This window comes from Mesoplodon densirostris, chromosome 2 (assembly GCF_025265405.1).
Source record: "Mesoplodon densirostris isolate mMesDen1 chromosome 2, mMesDen1 primary haplotype, whole genome shotgun sequence".
NCBI lineage: Eukaryota > Metazoa > Chordata > Mammalia > Artiodactyla > Ziphiidae > Mesoplodon > Mesoplodon densirostris.
In genome coordinates, this window is record NC_082662.1 from 150,704,964 (window position 1) to 150,711,711 (window position 6,748).

The following is a 6,748-nucleotide window of genomic DNA, read 5'->3' on the forward strand; positions in this document are numbered from 1 at the left end:
AGTGTTTTAGAGATTCATCCATATTGTTGTATTAGTAGTTCATTGCATTTTATTACTGAGTAATATTTCTGTGTTTAAATATGCAACATTTTTTCAAAAATCCATAATCTTGTTGATGGACATTTGTGTTTGTTTCCAGTTTTTGGAATAAAGCTGCTATTAATATTCTTGGTCAAGTTTTTGTGAATTTATATTTTCCTTCTCTTGGATAAACACCTAGGATTGGAACTGCTGGGTCACTAAGTGGGTGTATAATTTTATAAGCTCCCAAACAGTTGTCCAAAAAAGCTGTACCATTTTATACTCCCATGAGCAGTGTATGAGAGTTCCACTTGTACCACACACTTGCCAACAACTGAGGTTGCCAGTCTTTAATTTTAGCCATTTTAGTGCATGTGAAGTAGAATTTCAATGTAGTTTGAATTAATATTTCCCCAATGACTAATGATGTTAAGTATCTTTTCACAAGCTTATTGACCACTTGTATGTCTACTTCTGTAAAATGTCTGTTCAAGTCCTTTGCCTATTTTTAATTGGGTTTTTAAATCCTTTTATTTTTTATTTGTAGGAGTCCTTTATAATGGTATAATGATATAAGTTCTTTATCGGGTATACGTATAAGAATATTCTCTCTCAGTTTTTTAATAGACTTTATTTTTTAGACCAGTTTTAGATTAACAGCAAAACTGAGCAGAAGTGTAGAGAATTCCCATATACCTCATGCCCCTACACCTCCTCCCTCACCATCAACATTCTGCACCCAAAGTCCATGGTTTACATTAGGATTTTCTCTTGATGTTGTACATTCACTGGATTTGGACATACATCCACCATTATAGTATCATAAAGAGTAGTTTCATACAGAGTAGTTTTAATTCCCTAAAATTCATGTATACTCTGCCTATTCATCTCTCTCTTCCCTGAACCCCTGACAACCACTGATCTATCTACTGTCTTTGTAGTTTTGCCTCTTCCAGAATAGTTGGAATCATACAGTATGTAGCCTTTTCAGATTGGCTTCTTTCACTTAGAAATATGCATTTAAGATTCCTCCATGTCGGGCTTCCCTGGTGGCGCAGTGGTTGAGAGTCCGCCTGCCAATGCAGGGGACACGGGTTCGTGCCCTGGTCCGGGAAGATCCCACATGCCGTGGAGCGGCTAGGCCCGTGAGCCATGGCCAATGGGCCTGCACGTCCGGAGCCTGTGCTCCGCAACAGGAGAGACCACAACAGTGAGAGGCCCGCGTACCACAAAAAAAAAAAAAAAAAAATTCCTCCATGTCTTTTCATGGCTTGATAGCTCATATTAATATTTCACTGTCTGGATGTACCAGTTTATTTATCCATTCACCTACTGAAAGATATCTTGCTTGCTTCCAAGTTTTGGCAATTATTAATAAAGCTGCTATAAACATCCATATACAGGTTTTTGTGTGGACATAACTTTTCAACTCATTTGGGTGAATACCAAGGAGCACAATTGTTGGATCATATGATAAGAGTATGTTTAGTTTCGTAAGAAACTGCCAAACTCTCTTCCAAAATGGCTGCATCATTTTGCATTCCCACCAACAGTAAGTGAGGGTTCCTGTTGCTGCACATCCTCACCAGCATTCGGTTGTTAGTATTCTGTATTTGGGCCATTCTAATAGGTATATAGTGGTATCTTATTGTTGTTTTAATTTGTAATTGCTTAATGACACATAACATTGATCATCTTTTTCATATGCTTATTTGCCATCTGTATATCTTCTTGAATGAGGTGTCTGTTTAGGTTTTTGCCCATTATTTAATTAGATTGTTCTAATTAAAGAATTTGGTATATGCACACATTGTGAATAGATTAACACTATCAAGCTAATTAACATATCTATCACTGCACATAGTTTCTATTTTTTGTGTGTGTGGTAAGAATACTTAAAATCAACTGTCTTAGGGCTTCCCTGGTGGCGCAGTGGTTGAGTCCGCCTCCCAATGCAGCAGACATGGGTTCGTGCCCCGGTCCGGGAAGATCCCACATGTCGCGGAGCGGCTGGGCCCGTGAGCCACGGCCACTGAGCCTGCGCGTCCGGAGCCTGTGCTCCACAACGGGAGAGGCCACACAGTGAGAGGCCCACGTCCTGCAAAAAAAAAAAAATCAACTCTCTTAAAAATATGGACTGCTTCTCGAATTTGCATGTCATCCTTGTGCAAAAGCCATGCTAGTCTTCTCTGTATCATTCCAATTTTAGTATAAAAATTGGAATGCCGCTGAAATGAGTACTCAAGATTTATTTTTTCCAGTTGTTCCAACACCATTTGTTTAAAAGACTTTCCTATCCCATTGAATTGACTTGGCACCTTTGTATTGATAAATATTCAATTAACTGTATATGTGTGGGTCTATTTTTTTTTTTACAGTATTTTCATTTTGTTATCCCTGACCCTTCAGTAAAGTCTTTTAAATATTATGATCCTGACTTAGTTGGTCTATGGGGAATTAAGGAAAATATCTTCATCAGTCAGGGTTCTTGATTGTAAGCAACAGAAGCTGACTTTAGCTGACTGAGTGGGAAAGGATTTTTATTAAAAGGTATGAAGTAGTTCACAGAATGGTTAGAATATTTGCAACATTAGACCCAAGGCTAAGCTTTTAGGAAGAATGCCCCAAACCACATTCCATTAGCAGGTCTAATGAGGAAAATGTTGCCACCACCAGGCACTAGAAGTTACAGTTTACCCCATTACAATTCTGTGCCAGGAAAGCAGTTGTACTCTTACTGCTATAGTCATTAGCCCCAATGTATTATTTGTGCCAAGAATTCAATCTTGCAGCCCCTGTACTGCTAGTACTGAGTGAGAGACTGAATGTTTCATTAATAATTATGTAAAAACACTTTGCCACATATAAGACCAACCAAAATGTCTGGAAAGCAGAAAGTCAGGAGAATAGGGAATTCTCAATTTCTCAAGAATTTCTCAAGAAAGCAAAAATACCACATAATATATATACTCAAGGAGCTCACAGTTTTCTGAAGGAGAGAAACATGCACAACTACTAGTAAAGCCACTCTCCTCTTTAATATAAATGAAATGCTGTGGGAGCAGAGAGGAGAAGACAATTTCAAACAAGGAGAATTTGAGTCTTAGATCTTGAAGAATAAGCAGGATTTTGGTAAGCAGAGAGTGAAACATTCTTGGATAAAGGGAACCAAGTGGGCAGATAAGCAGAGTTCAATTGCACAGTGTATTTGAGGAACTGTAAGTGGTCTACTGTGGGTGGTGGAGAGGCTGCAGTGAGGTGTGAGGCTGAAGAGGTTGATGACTATTATGTCGTGTGAGTCTTACTTAAATATGAGCTCCGGAGTTCAAATTTTACTCTGGAAAGCCCATTGGAAGTTTTTGAAAACAGGAAGTAATATGGTACTCAACTTCATCGCTGTGCTTGAGGTGGATTAATTATCCTAGGTTAGAGGAACAGTGAGAGAGGCTGGGGAAGTGATACAAGAGTTAGATGGACTTTGGACTAGCTTACTCCAAGGTGCTTTCTGACCATAAGACTTGATCATTGCAAAGAGAAAGACAATTGGCAGAGATAGCAAATACTGGCCAAAGTACTTCAGGAATAAGGTAATGAGAACCTGGACCTGGTGGTAATAGAGGGCGTGGAAAAGAATACACACATTTGAGAGACATATTTGAGAAAGAAAACCTGTGTTAGTGTCAGACTAAATGTGAGAAGTGAAAGAAAGGAGTCCAAAAATTCTACAGGGTGCTTGAGAACAGAATACTCAGAGTCAATGTTCAGGGAGAGCTTTGGCCCTGAAGTCAGTGGATTTGCTTGGATGCTTCTGAAAAGAAAAACTCTTGAGCTCTGTTGTATTAAAACAGCATTTTTTTTTAACTAGTGGAGAAAGCTTTAGCCCACCAGGAAGCTTGTCCTTCCCCAACAGATGGAGTTACAAAGCTTGAACTTGGTCCGGGGCAACTCTGTTCCATAGCAGCTAAACCTAGCAAGACATGTAGCCATGAATCAGAATGGGATCGGGAATGTAACCCTTAAGCCCTGGTGTTTTGCTTTGTTCCCTCTGAAGATTCTATTCTAGATATGTTAATTCTGTTCTATCATTCCTACTGCCCCCTTTGCCCTTACAATTCCCAATCCTCTCTTTTTATAAGGCTACCACTTTTCATGTCTTGCGCCTGGGAGAATACTAGTACCCATAAGGGAAGGTCAGAGAGGGTGTTCATTTGTGAAAAGGATAAAGAATTTTATTTCAGATGAGTTGAGTGTGAACTAAAGGCAAGAAATCTAGGTGCAAATTTCCAGCAGTAGATAGAAAACACAGATCTGAGCTCAAAAAAGAAATTGGAAATAGAGGTCCAGATTGCAAAGTCCTGGTCAAAAGCTGAGAGTTAAAGTTGCCGAAGATTCCAATGGAAAGTGGTTACAGAGAGAGCCAGAGGGCTCTGCTGTGAAAGTTGGAGCTTGGTCACCTCTGTGCAGTGTGGGGAGGAAGAAAGAGTGAAAGGATCCAAGAACAAAAGAGGCAGTGAAGACAGATGAGAGAAAATCCAGGAGACTGTAGCCTCATGAAAGCAAGGGAAACAATTTCCAAAAAAAGAGGATCACAGTCCATATTGGTTAAAGTTTTTTAAGTTTAAGGGGTTTGCCAATAACAGGGAGGCCAAAAGAAAGACAAAAAAATAATATAGAATTCAATTAGGCAGAGAGGAGATTCTTACCAAGTCACAGTAACATCTAAGGTTGTTAAATATGTTGCTTGTTTAAAAGGAAAAAGGGTCTGAGGGCATATGCTCTGTCTGTTGGGATCTTCAGCAACTCGATAACTCTCAGTTTCTGACTAGGACTTTCCAATCTGTATTTCTTTTTCTAACTTCCTTTCTGATTTCATTCTGTGTTTGCTATCTATTTACTAGGTTGGAAGAAAATGGGCAGGCAGGAGAATGACCATCACTGCAAGAAAGGGCTCAGGAAAGAGCCCTAACTTCATAATCTCTGATAGACCTAAATCTATGGCATTTTTGTGCCCCAAATTTTAGGCCAAGTAGGATGGAAAATCTGCTACCTTTGGTTGGATAAGTGATTCTGTAACCCTGGGAATATATAGAAAATTATGATATAGCTCAAAAGTATTGAATTCCCATTTTTGTAGTAGTTTAGGGCTATGTTTTGTAATATTGTGATAATCCATATGTGTTTGTTGATTATTTAAATGTTTAGATAAACCATGCTGTTTATTCTGTCAGATATTTGAAGCATTTGAAGATTATATAAAATTTGAAAGCATAGTTTAAAATATTTTAGGGGAATTTAACTTTTTTTTTTTTTTATTGAGGTACGTGGGCCTCTCACTGTTGTGGCCTCTCCCGTTGCGGAGCACAGGCTCCGGACGTGCAGGCTCAGCGGCCGTGGCTCACGGGCCCAGCCGCTTCGCGGCATGTGGGATCCTCCCGGACCGGGGCACGAACCCGTGTCCCCTGCATCGGCAGGCGGACTCTTAACCACTGCGCCACCAGGGAAGCCCGGAATTTAACTTTTGAAAACATAATTAATTGAATATTAGCCTAATAACAAGTAAAAATGACCTTTTATACTTTAAATTATTCGATTTATAAATAGAATATGTTGAACTTAAAAATGAGATTTAACTCTTAAAAAACATAGGGTAAAATATTTATAACATTGGATTTGGCAATGATTTTGTAGCTGGGACACCAGAAGCACAGGTAACAAAAGAAAAAAGAGATAAACTAAACTTCATCAAAAATTTAAAACTTCATCAAAAATTTAAAACTTTTGTGCGTCAAAGGACACTGTCAAGAAAGTGAAAAGAAAAATCACCATGAGATACCACCTCACACCTGTCAGAATGGCTATCATCAAAAAGAACACAAATAACAAATGTTGGCAAGGATGTGGAGAAGAGGGAACCCTCATACACTGTTAGTGGGAATGTAAATTGGTGCAGTCACTGTGGAAAACTATATGGAGGTTTCTCAAAAAACTAAAAATAGAACTACCATATGACCCAGCAATTCCACTTCTGGTTATATATCTGAAAAAATTCCCACTCTTTCAAAAGGATACATGCACCCCAATGTTCATGGCAGCATTTTTTACAATTGCCAAGACATGGAAGCAATTTAAGTGTCCATCAACAGATAAATGGATAAAGAAGATGTGGTATATATATACACAACAGAATACTACTCAGCCATAGAAAAGAAGGAAATTTTGCCATTTGAAGCAACATGGATGGACTTGGAGGGCATTATGCTAAGTGAAATAAGTCAGACAGAGAGAGACAATTACTGCATGATATCACTTATATGTGGAAACTAAAAAATACAAGAAACTAGTGAATATAACAAAAAAAGCAGACTCATAGGTATAGAAAACAAACTAGTGGATATCAGTGGGGAGAGGAAAGGAGGGAGGGGCAACATAGGGGTAGGGGAATAAGAGGTACAAACTATTAGGGGTAAAATAAGCTACAAGGATATGTTGTACAATACAGGGAATATAGCCAGTATTTTGTAATAACTATAAATGTAGTATAACCTTTAAAAATTGTGAATCACTATATAGTACACCTGTAACATATAATATTGTACACCTGTAACATATAATATTGTACAGCAACTATACTTCAATCAAAAAAGAAAGTGAAAAGAATCTATAGAATTAGAGAAAATATTTGCAAATCATGTATCTGTTAAGAGATTAATATCTAGACTATGTAAAG

At 38.3% G+C, this 6,748-nt stretch overlaps 1 pseudogene; it reads right to left on the bottom strand.

The window, feature by feature from the left end:
* Nucleotides 1–2,147: 2,147 nt before the first annotated feature.
* On the bottom strand, nt 2,148–2,247 carry LOC132484715 (U6 spliceosomal RNA; annotated as a pseudogene).
* Between the last annotated feature and the right edge of the window lie 4,501 nt (nt 2,248–6,748).